The sequence below is a fragment of the Lissotriton helveticus genome, chromosome 3_1 (assembly GCF_964261635.1).
Source record: "Lissotriton helveticus chromosome 3_1, aLisHel1.1, whole genome shotgun sequence".
Classification (NCBI taxonomy): domain Eukaryota; kingdom Metazoa; phylum Chordata; class Amphibia; order Caudata; family Salamandridae; genus Lissotriton; species Lissotriton helveticus.
This window is the reverse complement of record NC_136061.1, coordinates 773,391,025-773,403,247: the sequence shown is the minus strand read 5'-3', so window position 1 is coordinate 773,403,247 and position 12,223 is coordinate 773,391,025.

Genomic DNA, 12,223 nt, shown 5'->3' with positions numbered 1-12,223 from the left:
ATGGTTTGAAATTGCGCGTTGCGGGGAACATTTCTAGCACCCGCTAGTATCGCGACCCATTGTTTGTCCGTCCAGCCGGAGCCCCGGTCGGCCGTCCACTTCTCCCTCAATCTTTGGGAGGAGAATTGGGTATGGGTGTGTAGAGCCTGTGCCAGCCAGTGCACTATGTGAGACCCATTGCCCATCACGTGTAGGTACTGGATGAGCAGATGAGTGGGCGGTTCTTGGCTCATGTCACCCCATGCCTTCGTCAGCTCATGGAGGAGTCTGGCATGTGTCAGGAATTGACCCACCGGTAGCTCGGTATCTGCGGCCAGGGTCTCGAAGGGCAGCAGCTCTCCGTCGCTATACAGGCCGCTCAGGTCGTCTAGGTCTGCCGCAGTCCAGCTGCGTAGCTCAGTCGAGGACAGTATGCCCGTGCCCAAGGGAGTCCCTAGTAGAGGTAGGTTCGGGGCATAGGGTATGGTACCTTTGGTGAGTCTGAGGGCCCGCGCAAAGCACCGCCTTGCAAGCGCCACATGGACTTGTGTGAGGTGCCGTCCCTGCGTTAGGGGGTGGACGAGTGTTAGCACCCGCACGGGGGACAGGATGGTGTCGGCCGTGGCCGTGTCCATCAGGTTCTTGCCGCTCAGCCAGTAAGCGACCCATTGTAGCTGGGCCGCTAAGTAATATAGCTCTTGATTGGGGACTGCCAAGCCTCCAGCGTCCGTGGCAGCATATAAGGTCCTTAACGCTACCCGGGGCCTCCCTTTGTTCCAAATGAGGCGCCTGGTGAGAGTTTCCAGTCCTCTGAAGATGTGCGTTGGCACATACACTGGCAGGTTAGCATAATAATAAAGGAGCCGGGGGAGCATTATCATTTTGGTCAGCGCCACTCTGGCCGGCACATTCAGTGGGAGGGAGTTCCAGAACGTGACCTGGGCCGTGAGCGAGGATATAGCTCTCACCAGGTTACCCTCCAGGAGATCCACGGGGTCTCGATATATCAAGATCCCTAGGTACCTGAATACCGTCGGGTGCCACCGGAGCGTCTCCCCCATCATGCGCACCTCACATTGCGGCAGCTCGCTACTGAATGCATAAGTTCCCGATTTGGCCCAGTTAACGCGGAGGCCCGACATATCCCCGAATGTACGGAAGATGTCCGCGATTGCCTCGGGTACATGCGTGAGGTCCCTGACATACAGTAGTAGATCGTCGGCATACAGAGACAGCGAGTGTACGCCGTCCGCTAGCGGGATGCCCCATGTGGCGCCGGAGGTGCGGAGCAGCTCCGCCAATGGCTCCATCGCCAGGGCGAATATCATAGGGGAGAGGGGGCAGCCCTGCCTGGTACCCCGCCCTATGCGGATCCTGTCAGAGAACAACCGTCCAGTCCGGACGCGCACCTCGGGCGCCTGATAAAGGAGCCCCACCATCTGGATATAGGCCTCGCCTAGTTCGTATTTTTCGAGGACTCGGAGGAGATACGGCCATTCCACCGAATCAAATGCTTTTTCCAGATCGAGCACGATACACCCTGAACGTGGCCAGGTGGGGGTTGCATACCGTTGGATCCTAAAAAAGCGGCGTAGATTGTAGGACGTGCTCCGGGTGGGCACAAAGCCATTTTGATCAGCGTGTACCAGCGTGGGGACTAGCGGTGCAAGTCTCCGAGCCAGCGTCGCGGCCAATATTTTATAATCGGTGTTGAGGAGTGCCAAGGGTCTATATGAGCCAAGTTCGGACGCGTCCCTACCCGGCTTCAGTAGAGAGACCACATTAGCTTCGTTTAGGGACGCCGGGAGCTCAGCATCCTCCAATGCCGCCTTATACATTTTCAGCAGTTCCGGTATCAAAACCAGTGAGTAGGCTTTATAGAATTCTGCCGGGAGCCCGTCAGGGCCCGGCGCTTTGCTATTGGAAAGGGAGAAAATCACTTCCCGTAATTCCTCACCGGTGAGCGCAGCGCCCAATTCAGTCTGGTGGGCAGCAGTAGCTGTTGGGAGCCGTAGAGTCGTTAGATAGTCCACAATCTCCACCACAGTGGCCCGCAGCCGTGAGCTATACAGGGACTTGTAATGCGACGTGAACGCCTCGTGGATCTGCGTCTGGGTATAGACCTCGACGCCCTGGGTCGTGCGGATCGACAGGACCGACGCGGATTGCGTGTCCTGCCGTATCAGCCACGACAGCAGCCTACCAGGTTTGTCCCCCGCGTTGTGAGTGCCCGCGGAGTGGGCTGCGAAGTTAACGTTCTTTAGGTGCTCTAGCAATACAGCGTGAGCCGCTCTGGCCGAAATCAGTTGGGAATCGTCGCCCCCCGTCGCCTCCCGCTCCTTATCTAGTAGTGCCTCCTCCGCCCTTATCAGATCCCTCTCCACCTGACCTCGTATGCCCGCCTGCACACTGAGGCAGCCTCCCCGGGTGACCGCCTTGAAGGCGTCCCACACAACTCTCGGTGAGGAGGTCGAGTCGTCGTTGTCTTCGAAATATTGTATGATTCTCCTGGACATCTCCTCCCGGAAAGGTGTGTCAAGCAGGAGGTCCGGTTGCAAGCGCCATGTGGGTACGGGCGGACGCGGGCGCCGCCATCCATAGACCAGTGTGTGCGGGTTATGGTCCGAGTGCGTCCGTCCCAGATAATCTGCGTCAGTCACGGAGGAAATCAGGGCGCGGGACAGCATGTATCGATCCAACCGGACATGTAGTGAATGGGCTCCCGAGTAATAAGAATACACCCGGGCGGTGGGATTTCTGACTCGCCAGGCATCGTGTAAGTTCCATTGCGTTGCCCAATCAAGCAGGGCCTTGGAAGTTGCTTGCGCTGGGGCGATCGCTGCTGGGGGGGACGAGCGGTCAAGGGAAACATCCAGTACGCAGTTGTAATCCCCACCCACCAGCAAAGGTACGTCTGGCCAGGGCGCAATTACTGCTGACAAGCGCGTGAAGAATTTCCCCTGCTCTACATTAGGTGCATATATGGAGGCTATGACAATCTGTTGCCCGTCTAGCCTGCCCTGTATGAAGACGTAACGTCCCTCAGTGTCGATATTGCTGTGTGTTAGTGCGAATGGAACCCCGGGTCTGACCCAGATCAGGGTCCCCCGTGCGAACGCTGAAAAGGTGGTGGCGAATATCTGCCCCCTCCACCTACGGCGAAGTGCGGCTACCTCAGCGGTGACCAGGTGCGTCTCCTGTAGTAGTGCAATCTGGACCTGATGTCGCCTAAGGTATGAGTACACCTGGTATCTACGTGAGGGTGTGTGCATGCCCCTGACATTCCAGGTACAAAATTTAACCGTAGCCATCACAGTGTGCCTCGTGCCCAAGCGCCCGCCCCCCCCCTAACCCCCAGCCCGCCCCACCCACACACGCACAGCAGCCGTGAACAGCGACCATTGTTTCCCCTCGCCCACCCACACAGGCCCAGGGATGCATGTCGTAACTTATCAATGTCCACACTAGTCTCATAAGGAAGAACTTTAACAGAAACATAATACCAAAAGGGCGACAACAGAACAAGTCGCCGCCCAAACGCTCAATCGAGCTCAATCAATCCGTGAGTTCAATGGGGGGATGACGAAGTTTAGCACTTGGATGAACAAGTCAGTTCAAGTCGCCAAGAGAGCCGTGGCGGCTCCCCACCACGGGCAGTGGGTCAAGGGTCACCAAAAGTCAGTGGCAGCGTCCGCAGACAGATCAGAGTTCCCAATGTCACTGGTCTCAGACAGTCCACCCCAGAAGGGGGATCCCATCTGCCATTCCCTCGGGGGGGACACTCACCTCTGGGGGTCCGTCCACCCCTTCAGACACTCGCACCCGGTGATGTGCCATAGGGACCGCTCCGGCTCCGCTCTCATTGTCACGGGGGGTCCGTGACGGATCGGCAGGGGGGGGGATCAGGAGTGGAGCTCAGATCCCGGAGAAGGGGCTGAACATAGCTGCCGTGGTTCCCAGTAGTGCCGTCGTGGACCTCCGGCCGAGCCTGCCTTAGAGGCGATCAAGCTGTTCCAAGATGCCAGTTGCAACGGCCTAGCCCGGACTAGGTTGAGGGGAGTGGCTTATACAATCTGATCCGATGTTTGGGGTGTGACATCCGGCAGGCCCTCCGTGTTCGTGTCATCTGGCAGTCCGTACATGAAGTCGTCGTCTTCGCTCCCGCGTGATCTTGGGCTTGCGTTGGAGATCAGGATGGGTGATTGTGATCCACTGATCTCAGCTACTATTCGAATGGCCCCCTGCTGTTCAGCGTGTATTTGCTCCGGAGTGGGTCAGATTTCCGCGTCCGTGGTTGGCGACCCGGCCCTCGAGGCGTGTCGTTGTCTCCGCCTACGAGTACCTCGATTTCGGCGCTGCTCCTTCGGCGCGGGTACGTGGTTCGCATCTATTCCTGAATCCAGCCAGGCCGCCGCCGCCTCTGGAGTATCGAAGAAGTGGGTTTTGTCCTGCGCCACCACTCTGAGACGTGCTGGGAACAGCAAGGAGTACTTGAGAGCCAGGCGCCTGAGCCGATGTTTCACCTCGAGGAACAATTGACGCCGACGCTGGACTTGGATGGTATAATCAGGGAAGAACATCACCTTGGCGTTGTCTACCTGTATGTCCGATAGTTTCCTCGTTTCGCGGAGAATGGCGTCCCGGTCACGGTAGTTCAGCACCCGCATAAGCATAGGCCTCGGGTTGGAGCCCTCCGGGGGTGGACGGGATGGTACCCTGTGCGCAATTTCCACCACAAAATGTGGAGACAGTGTGCCTTCTGGTAGGAGCTCTCTGAGCCAGGTCTCCATATGTTCCGCCGTCTCCCTCCGTTCCCATCGTTCCGGCAGGCCCACTATGCGCACATTGTTCCTTCTGGCCCGTCCTTCTGCATCCTCCGCCCTGTCCTCGAGGAACTCCACCCGGTTGAGTAGGTCACGGACGTGCTTCTCCGTCTGCGACAGCTTGGGCGTGGTCTCCGCCATCGTCTGTTCCAAGGTCGTGGTGCGGTCGGACAGTTTCTTGTGGTCCGCGCGAAGGAGCGTCAGGTCCACAGCCACCTTATCGATCCTGTTCTCCAGCGACGTACGGGTCAGCTGCATGGATTCCTCCAGGCGTTCCATGGCCGCCAGCATAGTGTCCAGTTTGGAGGTGGTTTGGTCAGTCTCTGTGTTCTTCACCATCTTCCCTTTGCTCAGTGTCCCACCGGTGCCGGACTTTGCTCTGGTCCCTCCTGACATGAGGGTGGTCGTCACGGGTAGGCAGCCGAGTGGGCAGGCACTTGCGGTGAACACTGACGGGGTCCGTGTGCTCTGGTCTCTCCCGGTCAGGCCGTCAGCTCCGCCCTTGCCGGGTGGCGCGCAGGATTCTAGACGCCACCTAGCGATGTGTGGGGCACCGTGGAGGTCAGCACCGGGGCAGCCGGAGTGGAGAATGCGGGGCTGTCCTGGGAGCTCACCCGCGTGGGCCCGGGTAGGCCACTGTGGACAGGGCCGACTGTGAGATGGGCCGTTGCAGCGTGGCCGCAGTTCGTGTGTCGTGCGGGCCGGGCTCTTCGGCGCTGGATGGGTCCTGCGTCGACCAGCGGCTATACTTGAACAGCGGGCGGGTGCTGGTGTCTAAGAGGTGGGGCCGCACATTCTCCGTCGCTGGTTGTTCAGGCCCAGGGGGGGATGTCGCCAGTGCGGGCCTCCAAACAGTGGAGCACGACCGACCTCCGGTATCCGCTAATTGTGGCGGGAAGTCCCCAGTGCCAGCAGGCAAGGCGGGTCAGTGGCACAGGGCGCCGCGGGCCAGAGTGGCGTGCCCGCTGGTAGCTTCTGGGATCCCTGCGCTGTGGGTTCGCCGGGGGGCACCGGGCGTTGTGGTACGGTCCCTTCCCTCTTGCTGGGCCAGCGTCGAGGCGGTGGGCGGGTGCAAGGGCCCAGGGGGCAGAGCGGGTCAGTCCTCGCTGTAGCCTGTCGGGAGCCAGGGGCAATGCTGTCCAAATGGGCCCCCAGAGACCCGAGTGCAACCCTTCTCTGGTGCTCGCAGGGCTTGGCAGGATGCCTCCAGAGCCGGTGGGCAGGGCGGGCCGATTTCACCGCCAGTTGCAAGCCAGGGTGGTGGGCCTTACAGTAGTGGCTGGGGCTCCTGCGCAGCTGGTGCGCCGGTGGGCAGCCGGCGTTGCGGCGCGATCTCCGTCCCCCACTTGAGCGCGCCGGGGAGTGCACACTTGTCGCGGCCTACCTCGATGGGTTGGATCCCCGGTCTCGAGTAGATGGGGCCGCCGACCGGAAGTGAGCCCCGGGCGGGCAGGCGCCGTGGCAGTCGCCGGTCGGAGGGTCAAGTACTCCGATCCTTCCGAAAATTTCGGTGATGGCTGACCAGGTCCCCAGGTGCACTCGGTTCGAGTTTGGGAACGGTAGCACTAGAAATGGAGGAGAAATAGCCCGTGGAAGGGGAGCCGCGCTCGGAGCTCAGCTCGGGCACGTCTCCTCACATCGCGTACTTGGCCACGCCCCATGACAATACTAATGATGAGATAGAAATTGTCAAGTACTATCTGAGATAATGCACCAGTCTTGTGTGCAGAGTGTCCCTTTTGCCTGCCACTCAAAACGATAGGACTGAGTGTCTCTTTCCAAGGGGATATCCGAGTTGATGGAGGCAATGAGGAGTGGCCAGAAAGTTCTGCGGTCTCCTAGCATCCCAGCTTCCATGTTGCAGCGTTGCCCAGCAGATAGTCCCCGAGGAGGTACTGGCTCCAGTTCCGAGGTATTTTGAATCAGCCAAATCCATTAAATTTTTACTTAGTGATAAAATTGTATCATTTTCATTATATTATGATTTCCCAATCCAGGATAGTGGATAATTAGTTCTTGTCGAAACTCCACCCACCTTTGATGTCTGCCCTCATAAACAGTTATTGCTCGCTTTAGACAGTTTTGTCTAGTGCAAACCAGAACTGTACAATATGGCACACAGTAATGTCTGTAAACTTGCCAGCTCAGGCACAGAGCACAGAGCACAGAAAATTAAAGGCTTTGCAAGATTAGGTTTTTTGGATGATGCCAGGTGGTAGCTCATCTCTGCATTTTTATAGAAGCCATTTTGTACAAAAGCAACCATTGCAGTAAATGAACAAAAAATATCCTTTAGAGACTATACTTTTCAGATTACAAGGGTCATAAGGTAGGTAAATCCACATAAATTAACAAAAAATATCCTTTAGACTATAATTTTCAGATTACAAGGGTCAAAAGGTAGGTATATCCACATCAAGGCGAACTGGAGACTAAGATTAAAGCAAAACTTCAACTTTCACCTCCCTCACTAAATGCTGATGACCTTACCGAACACTACAACAAATACATCATCGAGGTCCTTGACCAAATTGCCCCAGCCAAATTAAAAACACAAAAAAAACGCCAAATCCTGGTTTAATGCTGATATCAACAATGAGAGACGCTCGCTTAGGATGACCGAACTCACGTGGAGACAACACCCCTCCCCCCCAAATTTTGCCCTTCTCAGAACCGCAAGGGCTAATTTTAAAAAACACATCCTCAATAAAAAGGCCTCCTTCTTCCGTGCCCAACTCGACGGAGCTAAAAATAGACCCAGGGAACTTTTCAGCATTATCAAAAATCAAAAAGCTTCTGCTCCCCCTCCCAAATTGATGGGCTCTATCGAAAGATGTGAAGAAATTGCGAACGTCTTTTCCGATAAAATTGCCAAGATTGATCTATCCTTTGCCATAACCCTCCCACCACAGTGCTCATCACCGCTCTATGACCTCCCATCAAAGTCTCCTTTTACACCTTCCCCCCCTCCTTACTCTGTTCATCTCCCTCCCACCGCCGCCCCCGGAACATTTCCTCACCAGCCCACAGCTAAAAAATAATGCATCTTGTCTTAACTTCAGTCCAGTTACAGAGCGGGAAGTCCTCAACATCATCACTAAGCTTAAACACTCCTCTCATACCCTCTCCCCGCTAACCTCGTTCAAGATTTTAAGCATATCATCGCACCTTATTGGACTACCATCATTAACTCCTCCTTGGCCACAGGGTGTGTCCCTGTTTCCCTCCAGCTTGGCCAAATCACTCCCACCTGCAAAAATGCTACTACTGACCCCACCGACCTTAACAATCTGCGTCCTATCTCTAATCTTCCTCTTCTATCCAAGGCCCTCGAAAAATACCCCTTGCTCCAACTGGACAAACACATTGACTCGTTCAGCCTTTTGGACACATTACAGTCAGGCTTTAGAAAGGGCTGCAGTACTGAAACTGCTATGCTCAACATGGTTGATGACATCCATCACTTTCTCGACAAGGGGGATGCCTCACTTCTGGGAGTGGAGAAGTGTGGCTCAATGGTTAGAGTGGCAGACCCTGATGCAGAGGTCTAGCCCGGGACCAGGGTTCAATTCCACGCCTCGGCGGGTCTTGGGCTCATAATTCCACGGACCTGATAATTCTTGCCTCGGTGCCTATTCCAATCATGGAGTCCCACTCTGCAACTCTGGGCAATAGCTTGCTTAATCTCCACAACGGCCCCCACAACGCTAAGGATGCCTAGCCTCCACCTTGGGGGTGCCCAGGAGTGGACACCTCACAGGGAAAGCCAGGATGGGTTCCACAGCGGTATTCGTACAGGCGCCTTGAGACCCTTGTGGGTGAGTAGTGCGCTATACAAATATCAATTTACTCCTCATTCTTCTTCTTTCAATACTGTTAACCACTCCTCCTTACTCAACACCCTCAAAGATTGGTTCGGCGTCCATGGTCCTGTCATCGAATGGCTCACCTCCTTCTTTCAGCACAGAACACAACAAATTAAAATCAGCAATTGCCTCTCTAAACCTATTCCTGTCTCCCTGGGTGTTCCCCAGGGTTCTATTCTCTCTCCTTCTCTATTTAACCTCTTCATGGAACCCCTCACCCTCATTCTTAAGCAAGCAGGAATCAACTACCAACTGCTCTTTGCCACCTCTAACTCTTTTAATTCCCTCAGAATAAGCATTGACCAGAACCTCAGACTTTCTCCCCACATAAAAAACGCGGCCAAAGGCGCTCTCTTATCTCTACGTCACCTCAAGAAAATTAAACCCTTCATTCCTGTTGATGACTTTAAATTAGTTGTTCAATCACTAGTACTTTCCAAATTGGTCTTTGGTAATGCCATTCTCTCTGGAACACCTAATGTCCACCTAGCCCCAATCAAATCAATCCATAACCTCGCGGCCAGTCTTATTTCAGATTGTAAGAGGTTTGATCACATATCCCCCATTCTCAAAGAACTCAAATGGCTTCCCATTGAAGGCAAATCCACCTACAAGAATGAGTGCATGATGCATAAAGCCTTGCATCATCATACCCCATTGTATCTCTCAGACAAACTCCACAAAGCGGGCTGCTCTAGAGAAATGAGGAGCACAAATACTCTCATGCTAGTACATCCCTTGGTAAACAAGAAATCTATCCAGTTACCCTCTTTCTCCGGAAATGTGCCTACTATCTGGAACTCACTCCCCAAATATCTATTTTGCAACCCCTCCTACCTAAGCTTCAAAAAAGATCGTAAGTCGCACCTTCTCAACAAATACTGGGGTCCTTAATCCTGCCACCTAACAGGGTTTCACAACCTGTCCATGACGGTGCTATGTTCTCACCACATCATACCTGACTTGCTATCCTCCCTCCTCTCATTTTCACATATACTTCCACTCTCCTCCTAATAGTTCTCTTATAATCACTGCCTACTCCTACATGCTATCTCCTCTCCCATCACCTTCCTGAGTTCCACCCTACCTCCATACTTTCCCCCCACCATCCCTGACCACCCACGCTAGCTGTACTATCCAATTCTGGTTATGGACTAAATGTACTCCTTATTTTCTTGTCCATGTATTTCTTGTTTTTTGCATTTTGTTCTTATTTTTTTGCACTTTTCTTTCTTTTACAAATGTTATATTGCAATTTGTTCCACTCCCAACCCCTGATACCGTTGGGTCTAGCTAGCACTATATAAAACTGTTTAAATAAATAAATGAATAAAAAAAAATTCACATTGCAACTTGCTGGCATGTGCATGCAGTCTCTGCATTAACATAAAATGGACAATGAGAGCCAGAAGGATTAATACACAGTGGACTGTATCTTTTGGTTGCATGTAAATGAGACACCTACTACGTAAATTATTGGATGATTCAGTAAATGTTGGCAAACCGGTAGTAAAATAGCCCTTTTCTTCAATATACAGAAAATGCATCTGCCCTTAGTGCGCACCACTTTTCTAATCAACTACGTGCTTGAGGCTTATCTTATATCATGTGTCCTGTCTTGTCCTAAACACCACAATAGCAGCTGCTACTTTGAGCAACCAAATCGTAGCCATAACTGGCATTGACCACTGTGCTGCTCACTTTGTCTGGTGATCATTTGATTTGTCAGAGAAAGGGGACGTCCAGTATTCAAGTTTCAACATGGAGGAATAGCTAGAAAAGGTCTGGAATTAAAGATGTGTGTGTCTGTGTGTGTGTGTGTGTGCGCGTGTATGCGTGCGTGTGTGTGTGTGCGTGTGGAGTGAATCAGTATTAGAAGTGGCTCTTGGATATAAGCACCCATGTCATATCCATGCCAGTCTCTTCAGTGAGTTCTTCACTGTCGGTCCTACACACAAGATATTTTTCGAGACTAATTAGGACCCCTCGAAGTATTAGTCCACTTAAGATCCTGCAGAAGGATAACTTCTCACTTCCAAGCTCAAGTGCAAATGCATTTACACACCAACCATTAAAACCCATCAAAGAAAGCAGAATTCATCCAACATTATCCCCTACAACACAAAGTATGCCCCCCCTAGAGGTAGGTGTACTTGATTCATTATCTTTGCTAAAGGACCGCTATCTGTGGCTAATGTATTCGTTCTAGACCTCTCAAACAATTCACAGAAGGGTGATCCTAGGCCTAGTGATGTGCACGCCATGAGTCACAAACTGCAACATCAAGCATGCCTTCACTCAGGTGGCAGAGCTGAAAACAACAGAGCCATCAAAATCCGTCCTGTCAAGAGGAAATGTGACATGGAAACATCTAACCATGGCAAGCTATCATATGAACCTTCCACTGACTTCTTCTCAAATGAAGAGTTCCCTTAAAGTGCACTTCTTCGCCTGCATTGAAAATTTAAGACCAGCGGCAGTTCCCCCTTTATGGCGGCGGAGCGGCATCCCCTGCTGCCAGCGCAGCATAACTGTTTTATGTTTTACTGTAGTTCGGGGTACGGGGCATTGTGCTGCCTGTCAGCAGGGGAGTGGTGCTAAATCCACCAGTTTACACTCTGTAAGTCACTTTGGCTGGCTGTCTTGTGACGTCCAGCTTGACTTGTGCAGTGTAAAGCTCTCCGCCTAGGTGGAGAGCAGGCATGGAGCATCGAGGCAGCATGCTCCAGCCAATCCTGGCGCTGCTCTCATGCTGCTCATCTGCAACATGAGAGCAGCTTTGGGATTTGCAGAAGGGGGTTGCCTGAGGCTCCACGAGGTGCCGTCCAGCAGATGGCAGTAGAAAGAATACACGGAGAGTAAACACAGGTAAGCACTTTTTTTCTAAATTACCTTTATGGCCCCCACCGGGTTTGTGTCTCAGCCTATCTATGCCCTTGCAGTATTGAGGGTCACCCTTCCCCACTACTTACAACACAGCTCCATGTAAATACAAAACCTTTCATTCACATCATAACAACCTAAAATAATTCAACCCCCATTAGGGCAGAGGAGCAATGCGATTGAAGGGTCTGCTGATCTGCAAAGATGTGTTAAAGAACTCCAAGACTATATTCATGGGCTTTAACATAACCATTATATACTATGATTTTTTTTTTATGCCTTTTATTAGATGTTTTTTTTATATCAGCGTGGGCCAAAATTACATTATTTTTGAATTAAGAAAATGTTCATTGAGCACATTAAGGTGGATACTATATGAAGTGCTATTTGGTTCTGTGCTGCGTCTGCATGACAACATTCAGTGGGGTTTTAGTGAATTATTTTTTGTTCATTGAAAATTGTTTTCATAATTTGTCTGCAGGAGACATGATTTTTGCAACTGCACTTAAACAGTTTAAGGACTGAAGTATGCATGAGTTCTGGAGGGTTTTGTTTCTCTATTTGTGGCCTGCAATAAACATCAAAAACAGTCATAATCCCCAACGAAGTATCTACATATTCTTTGGAATTTCCCAATCGGTCTATGTGATGCCTTTCAAAATAGACTCAAAA